This window comes from Lissotriton vulgaris, chromosome 12 (genome assembly GCF_964263255.1).
Source record: "Lissotriton vulgaris chromosome 12, aLisVul1.2, whole genome shotgun sequence".
Lineage (NCBI taxonomy): Eukaryota > Metazoa > Chordata > Amphibia > Caudata > Salamandridae > Lissotriton > Lissotriton vulgaris.
Genome location: NC_141700.1, coordinates 473,776,787 through 473,787,284, shown reverse-complemented (window position 1 = coordinate 473,787,284; position 10,498 = coordinate 473,776,787). Strand labels below are relative to the sequence as shown.

The following is a 10,498-nucleotide window of genomic DNA, read 5'->3' as shown; positions in this document are numbered from 1 at the left end:
TGATGATTATTGTGTTGAAGGTGAGGTTCAGGATTTTCATTCCAGTTAGGACAGCCATGGACAAAGTAAGGGAGTCGTATCAGTTCCAGTGGATCAGAATGAGCCTTATGTTGAGGTAGTTGCCTTGGGTGTTGCGGAGCCATTCTTGTTGGATACTGGTGCAATGAGAAGTTCTATGATCCATTCTAAACTCCCTGGGGCACCTTTGTCTGGCTTAACAAACGTTTCTGTAGGACTTTCTGGCGCCCCACTTGCTAACCCAGTTTCCTGTCCTTTGCCTCTTTCGATTGTTCCTTATGATCGGGAAGCTAAACTTATTTTAATGACTGGTTGTGGAGAGAATTTGTTGGGTTTGGACCTGTTGAAACGTCTTCATGCAACGTTGTATTGTTCCCCCTCTGGTGTGCATCTTACTTTGGGTAAGAAATTGGTTTCTCCTATATATCTATCAAAGGATAGTTTTCCACCCGAGTTGCAGTCTCTTCCTGCTACGCTTTGGGCTACAGGTCCGAACGATGTTGGTTTGTTACAGATTCCTCCTTATGTGGTTACTATCAAGCCTAATGTTAAACTGCCATGTATTCCGCAATACAACATTTCTAATGATGGTGAGCGAGCCTTGATGGCTATTATCTATGATCTGGTCCAGAAGAAACGAGAGGCAATGTTTGTAACAGTCCTGTTCTCCCCGTTCTTAAATGCAGCGATCCTTCTCAACCACCTGTGTATCGCTTTGTGATTGATCTTCGGGAGGTCAACAAGATTGTTGTCCCCCGGTTTCCTGTTGTCCCAGATATCACTGCTTTGCTTACTATGATACCCGCCTCAGCGGCATGGTTTTCGGTTGTCGATCTGAAGAATGCTTTCTTTAGTATTCCCATTGCTGAGGAAAGTAGAGATATTTTTGGCTTCTCTCTTGGAGGCCGAAGTTTCCGGTTCAAGCGTGCTCCTCAAGGTTATTGTGAAAGTCCCTCTATCTACAGTCAGGCTTTGAAATCTCAGCTTGACGCGTTCACTTTGCTTTCAGGTGCTACTTTGATCCAATACGTTGACGATTTGCTGATTGCTGCTGATTCAGAGGATGTTTGTAAGGATGTGACGGTTTCTTTGTTGCGTCATTTGTCTGATTTGCATCATAAAGTGTCCCCTTCTAAGTTGCAATATTGCCGCAAAGGCGTTACCTACTTAGGTCATCTCTTATCGAAGGAGGAAAGACGATTGACCCCAGAGCGAATTCAAGCGATTGCACAAATGTCTGAGCCAACCACACAGAGAGAGGTACGTGTTTTTTGGGCATTACCTCTTATTGTAGACAGTGGATTCCAAATTTTTCTTTGTTAGCTAAGCCTTTGCTGGCGCTTACGTTGAAAGATACGCCACAACCTCTCCCTTGGACTGATGAATGCCAAAAGAGTTTTTCGGATTTACGTGATGCTTTGTGTTCTGCGCCTGTGTTAGGTACTCCGGATTACAGTAAGCCTTTTACACTCTATGTGCATGAAATAGAAGGCTGCGCATTGTGAGTTTTAACACAATAATTTGGAGACAAACAATGGCCATGTGCCTATTTTTCGGCTATGTTGGATCCAGTAGCCAAGGCATTACTTGGTTGTCTCAGAGCTACAGCAGCGGCAGCAATTTCTATTTGTCAGTCTGCTGGATTGGTATTGGACAACACCCTTGTTGTTATGGTACCACATACGGTTGTATGACGATCCATCGCCCACACTGATATCGCGGGCGTTTACATCGCGGCACTAACATCGCAATAGACATCACAGAGGCAATTTTTTCATCGCACGTTGTTGCGTCGCAAATGCGGCCATGTCATTGGGTAACGTGTCACATCGCCCACGCTGATATCGCGGGCGTTTACATCGCGGCACTAACATCGCAACGGACATCACAGCAGGCACAGACTCTCTCAAACTGAGTCCCGCCAAGCCAAGGCCCACGGAAACGCCAAGCGCGCAAAGGATGCTAACTCTGAGAGTGGCCCGCTCTCTCTCGGCGCTCATGAATGCGCCGAGAATAATGGAAAAGAAAAACTGATTCCAAGCCGGAGCTCCCTCCCTTCCCCGGCAGGAGCACCGGTCTCTCGGAGCTCCCTTCCCCGGCAGGAGCACCGGTCTCTCGGAGCTCCCTTTCTCTGCAGGAGCACCGGTCTCCTAGTGACGACCATTCCAAGCCACCGTGCGCACCCGGCACAGTCTGGACACCGGACCCTCGGAACTCCCACCCTCGGCACAGCTCCCACCTCCCTCTCTCTGCAGGAGCACCAGTCCTTTGGAGCTCCCTCCTCCCTCCCTCTGCAAGAGCACCGGTCCCTATAGTGACGCGCATCCCAAGCCTCTGTGCGCACCCGGCTCCTTGACATGAATTGGATTTGGGATGAAAAAAGCAACGGCAGCTAAAGTTTGGCCTTTTTTTGGTCAAGTTGCCAAATATACTCTTGTTAGGATAAATAAAAAAGTGTTCGAAAATCAAAAAGCATTACACGGTCACAATATGCCCACTGAATGAAATAGCTTTTGCCGATATGAGAATTACACTGTTATCTGCTGCAAAAGTATAACAAACCATCCTCTCTGGTATCCATCTACCTTAAGTAATGGAAAGGGTCTAACTAAACTGGGACCCACATTATCATTTTATGGACCTCCCCTTATCCTTCCCCTCAAACTAGACTTCATATGTAGGAACATGATTTACACTTTTATGTTACAAAAATGTTGTCAAACTCCTTCCATGACACATTGATGTTCTCCACCATTTGTGAGGAGTGGATGTTTTTTATTTAAGAACGGATTAAAGCAATCCAAAAGAAGTATTAACCAGAACATCCTCTACAGCCGCAATGTGTGCATTCAATGATTCTTCCCACGTCCAGCTTGCTTTTCGGGACTCTGCATATGCAGTTTGTTCCAAAGTTAGTATCACGAGTTTGGATACAGCGCAGGCAACATACGTTTTCGTAACCCTGTTTCTTCCATTTTGCAATCAGGTTTTTATCGGCATATCCTTATCGAATGCAATACTCGTAGACTTCTCTCATTTTCTGGTCCAACTCATCCAAAGTCGCCTCGATGAGCTCCCACCCATCTGGTGGCGCCTTCCTGCTTCGCTTTACCTTGGGCATGTTCCTTTTTTCCCCCGCGCCTAGCCGCTCACAGTAAGTTGGATCAACGAAGCCAATTGTGAGAACAGAACTGGATGTTGATTATTTTACCTTTTTAATAATTAATTGGACACCGCTCGTGCTTGTGTGCTATAATTGTATAATAAAGCCTCGTGCTTGTGTTACACCGCATATCCTCGTGCTTGTGTTTTCAATAATTAATTTGACACCACTCGAGCTTGTGTTACTCCGCATTTTTGTTCCATCTATGCATCCATGTATACATACACCCATACACCCATCCATCAGCACTCACCCATGCATCCATCCATCCATCCATCCATCCGCCAGCACCCAGCCATGCACCATGCATCCATCCATCCATCCATCAATCCATCCGCCAGCACCCACCCATGCATCCATCCATCCATCCATCCGCCAGCACCCACCCATGCATCCATCCATTCATGCATCCATCCATCCATACACCCATACACCTATTCATCCACCAATAATATTGCCCTTTTAACATAGCTTTTTAATGTAAATCGATACATTTCTGTTGGAAAAGCACGTTTCTGCATTTTTTAGCCCGTTTAAAAGACAACTGTTTGCATGTTTAAAAGACTGCATTTTTTTAGCAGTTTAAAAGCCAACTGTTTGCATGATTGCTTATTTTACCTTTTTAATTATTAATTGGACACCGCTCGTGCTTGTGTGCTATAATTGTATAATAAAGCCTCGTGCTTGTGTTACACCGCATATCCTCGTGCTTGTGTTTTCAATAATTAATTTGACACCACTCGAGCTTGTGTTACACCGCATTTTTGTTCCATCTATGCATCCATGTATACATACACCCATACACCCATCCATCAGCACTCACCCATGCATCCATCCATCCATCCATCCATCCGCCAGCACCCACCCATGCATCCATCCATCCATCCGCCAGCACCCACCCATGCATCCATCCATTCATGCATCCATACATCCATACACCCATCCATCCATCCACCAATAATATTGCCCTTTTAACATAGCATTTTAATGTAATTCGATACATTTCTGCACGTTTCTGCATTTTTTTAGCCCGTTTAAAAGACAACTGTTTGCATGTTTAAAAGTCTGCGTATTTTTGTAGCCCGTCTAAAAGCCAACTGTTTGCATGTTTGCATTAGTTTTGCGTGACACTGTTTGTAAATAAAAGCCCGTTTAAAAGATAAATGAATAAATTCTTGCCCGCAGCCCGTAGCCACTTTAACATCGCATGCGTTGTAATTGCATGCGATGTTGATGGCCTCGCGCGGTCGTAGCATGCGTAGTAATAGCATGCGATGTGAATGACCATGCGATGTGAAAGTCGCGGTGCGATAGCACCGCGATGTTTTGACCCCAATGTGTTGGGTGTTTCCCACCACATACAGGAGATACTCTTTTGAATAGGACTAAGACACAACACCTCATGAGTGCTCGCTTGTCTGGATATGAGCTAATAGTCATATACATATCAAACGGTGTAATACTCTGAACCCAGCGACATTGTTGCCCATACCAGATGAGGAAGGTATTCAGGAACAGCATGATTGCTTTCTTCGAACAGAGGAGGAAACGAAAGGCAGAATAGATCTAAAAGATACACCACTTGTGGATCCGGACGGGATCCTATGGGTAGATGGATCTTGTTTCAAGCTTCCAAATGGAGAGACAACTGCAGCTTATGCTGTTACTACTTTGCAAACCGTAGTGGAAACAGCACGTATTGCACAGAATTCAACCCAAGCGGCTGAATTAATTGCTTTAACAAGAGCATGTGTTTTGGCGAAAGGAAGGAGAGTAAATGTCTACACCGATAGCCAATATGCTTTCGGTGTGGCTCATAGTTTCGGTCGCTTGTGGAAAGAAAGAGGATTCTTTACTTCCCATGGGACTAACATACAGCATGGTCAGTTGGTGACGGTTCTTCTTGAATTACTCGCCTTGCCTACACCAATAGCAATAATCAAGTGTAGCGCTCACAAAAAGATTACCGATGATGTGGGTCGAGGGAATGCTTTTGCAGACGAGGTAGCGAAAGAGACAGCGAGAGATGTTACGAGTCGAATGTACGTTGCGGGCCCTGCAAGATGGATCAGAGAAGGAGGAATGTGTGAGGACACGATAGAAAGTGTAAGAATGATTCAAGAGGAGGCTACTGAGAAAAAGTTGAGTAAGTGGAGAGAAAGTACGGGAATGTTGGACACGACTGGGTGTTGGACGGACTTGTCAGAGCATCAACGATGGCTGTTACCAGACGCCTATGTACTATCTGTAGTCACTATGGCGCATGGTCCAGCCCATATTAGGGCAAAAGGCATTTGTAAAATTCTGGCTCCAGTATGGCAGAATGAAGGAATTCCTAAAAGTGCAGAAAACGTAGTGAAGCATTGCATTGTTTGTCTAGTGTATAATCCAGGAAAGGGAACCCCAACTCCAGCAGGTCATTTTGCTCCCCGTACGTATCCTTTTGAGGTATTGCAAATCGATTACATTCATATGGATCGTTGCAATAACCTTAAGTATGTTTTGGTGGTGGTTTGTGCCTTCTCCAGATGGATAGAGGCCTACCCCCTAAAGGACAACACTGCCTTATCTACTGCTAAAGTTCTTTTGAAGGAGTTTTTCCCGAGGTTTGGTTTGCCGCACATTGTCTGGTCTGACAATGGGAGTGAATTTGTAGGCGAGATCATGCAGAAAGTATGTGCAGGTCTTGGTATAAAACAGAAATTCCATGCAGCAAACCACCCTCAGTCAGCAGGATTGGTAGAGTGTTATAATGGTACTCTCAAGCTCAAATTGGCAAAGATTCAGGCGAGCACAGGTCTCGCCTGGCCTGATGCCTTACCATTAGCACTTCTATCTACAAGAACTACTGCCCATTCCCGATTAGGTTTGAGTCCATACGAAGTCGTCTTTGGGCGACCAGCAAATGTTTGGGGAGTTCCTCGACCTAAAATGTTCCATACCCAATGCTGATTGACTACTTGCATGACCTCACCACTAAATTACGTGTTCTTCACCAACAGGTTCAAAACGCTTTGCCAGAGGCCTCCGCAGACCCAGGTCATTCCATCCAACCTGGCGACTGGGTCTGCGTCAAGAATTTTCAGCGGAAGCGGAATTTAGAACCTCGTTGGGGCCCACCGCGTCAAGTGCTACTGACTACACGGACAGCAGTGAAGGTTTTTGGGAAAAAGAACTGGGTCCATGGTGTACACTGTAAAAAGATACCCCTGCCCTTGCCTTTTGATCAGTGGGTTCGTGAGGGTATAGCGGACAACGAAAGTGAAACAGTGCCTAGATTTGTACCATTTAGTAGTGCACGCCTGGACCACACGAACTCTGAGAAAGAAGACAACAACGTGTTACAAGAGGCCGTCCCAACACATCTGCGTCTGAACACCGTGAATCCAGAAGCCTTGTTTAAAGACCTGACAATCCCTAATAAGACTCGATATAACTTGCGACTGAGAAGGGTCGAAGACAATTGACTTTTTTCCCTTTTACAATTTTTCTGGTTATACCTTTCTGTTTTGAAAAAGACATTTTGTTTATGTATTTTCTTCCACTATCCATCAAGTTGCAGGGTCACGGTAGGAGTCTTAAGCTGTGACCTGAGTAGTGACCTAGGTTCCACAATGTCATAGGACGGCTAACAATCACAGCTAAGTGATCTTGGAAGATTACCGTGAGCAACACCTTTAGAGTAATGGAAACGAAAGTGGAAATTAATGATCAGACTGTAAATATGAAACAGCGATTTAAGAAATTAATGGTTAGTCCATGCGGGATAACCTTATGTATTCTGATATGTTTATGTACTTTATTAGCGTGTGGAAGTTGGATTGTTTATGTCCTACAACCATTACCTGTCTCTACCCCTGTCCCCGCATCTATTCCTGCTACTGCCTCCTCACACTGGTTCTATACACTTTCAGCACACGAACAGATTAGGAGGACCGAATACTTCAACAATTAATTCATTCAGCTATTACACCAACACCAATTAGTAATGAATACTACTGCTTGTTGGTTTTGTGGGCTCATGCTGTTGTAGTTTATCTAGGAACCCGAATCAATATTACTATGTTATGCCCTTGTACGGCTATAATCAATAATATCCCTATAATGGCATAGGAATCAGATCCATATTTTAAGTAAATAGCCCCTGCAGTCCAAAGCACGGCAGAAGCTACTTCCCTGGATTTCTAGAAAGCACAACGAGTTCTTTCGACACACCAAACCTCCAGCAACCTGGGACATCCCCATTTGATTTTGTTTTGATTTGTCGTCAAACTCCTGCGAACACTAAAGGAACAGTCAGTTCTTAGTGACATCTTTATTGACGTCTTATGTCCAAACCTTACGTCAAACTTGGCACCTTTTAGGTATAAATATACCAACGTTGCCTTAAGCAAACACACGGTGGTGGTTTTGGAGCCGAGCAGCTATCTACTTGCCCGAGAGCCCAGCTGATGCAAGAGCCCACGGACGCTGCCCCTCCTCTTTGACGCACTGAGAGAGACGCTGTCTTTTCTCCTGCCGAGAAATCCAGCTCCGGTGTTCTCAGCCGCCTTCGCGGGCTGCTGGGATATCGAGTCCTGAAAGAGAGATACCAGACCTCCTGCATTCTATTACCCAGGTACGGAGCTGACTAAACCCTTGAAGAGAATTCTTGAGTCAGATTCTTGGCAAAACCAACTTAATTTAAACTGCTACTTATAAACTCCTTCCCACGTATTAGGCTTAGGTCAGGTACACCAGGGTAGGCGTATCTAGAAGCACCAGTTGAGTACGTTAGTCAATGTATATATGTATGTATATATTGTATCCATTTTAAAGTATCCTATGGCTAAGAAACCATATCAATGCTTTTACAGTATTATTTCATAATACTCTTTTTACTGTACGCACTTTACTTTATATTAAGTATTGCAATTATGGCAATTCATTTCTCTTGCATGAGAAAGAAGACTGCTCAATAAATTACACCTTTTATTGAAAATGCCCGTCTCTCTTTTCTCTGCACTCTGGTGAAACTAAGTACGCACAATGACTGAGTGAAATAGCTGTCTATTGTTTTCACACGACTCTAGAGATGCACACTTATTCTGAGGGAGCAAAGTTGTCATGTTATATGGTTGTCGGAAGCTAATCCCTTCTTGTCTATCCAGGGAGGTTAAACTCCTCCTCATTTATTCGAGAACGTTTCAAGTGACCTCTGAGCTAGCTGGCAAACCTTAAGTCTAATATAGTCAGTAGAGACCTAGTCGACCTCAGTCCTACGTCTACACTGCTGAATATATTATTCCAATGCGCAGAGCCTATTGGGAATATAGGAACTACACTACAATGCCTCATAATACAGAGAGAGGCATGCCATATTTGGTTTTTCCATTCTCCTATGAAGGTTCCGCTTGGGCTTATCTGGCTATGTTTTCTAATCTTTATCAAAATCAGCAGCGATATCCTCCTGGTAGTCCATATGGTGGTGGAGCAGATTTTAGTCATAGTACTTTGATAAAGGGAATTATGACTATGGCTAAGATCGCTCAGATTATTAAGATACCTGTAGATGAGAAGAGAGCATATGATGGATGGACATAACACGATATGTTACTAGCCTTACAGAAAAGGCTAAACTAAGGAGCTCTCCGCCAAATTGGACTGTACCTCATCAAGGTAATTTCTGCTTACAAATTAATGGTCAGAAAGTTAAGAATCAGCCAGAGAAGAGTATCTGTTCTCATACCTATGTCTATACACCTCAGATTCCCTCACCGCTAGTGCCATCACAAGGCACATATTTCATCTGTCATGATAGAGCCTATACATGGCTTCCTACTTACTTCTCAGGAACATGTTATGTGGCCTTTCTTCTTCCCCCAACATATACTGCTCCTTCAAGTCATTACAAAAAGAGACATGGTAGGGGAGTCTTTGATCAAAAGGACACAGCAGGACAGGAGGCAGCTGACTTCATCAAAGGGTTGCTTCCTTTCTGGGGCCCAATGGCCAATAGCAGAGACATCAGACACCTAGCTCGTGTTGTTGAGGCTACCATAATTGAAACTTCTGGAGCCTTGAGTAATGTGACAGCCGAGCTTCAGGCAGATTGTCTTATGACTTTACAAAATCGGATCGTTTTAGAAATTATCCTTGCAGATAGGGGTGGAGTCTGTAAATTGATCGGGTCTAGTTGCTGTGTTTACATTCCTGATAATGCCTCTACAGTATACCATCTCCGAGTCTATACATCAGGACACGGGAGATTGGTCTGTGATGGGATGGTTTTGGGGACTACTGTCCACATGGGGATGGAAGATACTGGTTATAGGTATTATCTTCTCTTGTTGCCTTTGTGTGCAGTGTGGACCTGCAATATGTGGTCTTTGTGCCGCTATGTGTGTCCCGAAGCTTGCATCACGAAAAACAGAGAACATTAGAATGATGTTACAGCAACAGCTCGATGACCTCATGGCCATTGATATCGACTTGAGTCCCTGATGTATTGCCTGAGTAATGGCAAAAGGAGGGTCTGAGGTTCTGCGATTTCTGATTTCGTCCCGTATCTAGCCGCCATTTTGTGTCCTGTCGCCATTTTGTGTTGCCCTCACTCAGGCAGCACGGCGAACAATGTGCTTTTGCTTTTTCCAGCTGCTACGTGTCCTTTCAGGTAAAAAGTAACTCTATTGTCCTTGTTCATGAAACGCGATGTCAGGGTCTGGCTGAGTTCGCTAATCCATGTCTGGTTCCATTGATCCCTGTCTCAGCCGACTATTTGCCCTCTCCTATTCTTCCCTTATACTATCTTATCCGACTGGCCTTCGCTATTCTCTCCTTGTATGCTCCTATTACACAACTATCCTTTGAGACACACAAGCATGTCCTGCCACCTGCGAGAGGGGATTGTGAACACCATCACTGATTAATTTGTCGGGAGGGGTGGCACACGGGGTTCGAGAAAGAGGCGTATTCTGAGACACCTGATAGCTTGTTTTCCAACTTTCCTCATTGGTTCGTTTTGTGTGTGTGGGGAGTGGGATATTGTAAATGTGTTTAGTATAAGAGATTGTACGCCACGGATTGAAGTGGCAGTCTCCTTAGAATACACCCAGTGTGTAACTTCTAGGACAACTGTGCTTAGCTGCAGCTAATAAACCTGGCTTCCACGCTCAATGGAGTGTCTCATGTCTCTGTTAGTTACAAGGCAGGTGAATCCGGGGATTTAGGTGTGCCCTGCGCCGCCCGGCCCATAAGGCCCGGTTCTCCAACCGTGCGTACAAACATTGACCCTGTTCACACCCCCATACGGGGACAGGCTTTGGTTCCACCTCCACC

The 10,498-nt window shown here is 44.8% G+C and overlaps 1 pseudogene; it reads right to left on the bottom strand.

Moving 5' to 3' along the window:
- Nucleotides 1-2,830: 2,830 nt before the first annotated feature.
- Nucleotides 2,831-3,139, bottom strand: LOC147676796 (protein BUD31 homolog pseudogene; annotated as a pseudogene).
- Nucleotides 3,140-10,498: the final 7,359 nt, after the last annotated feature.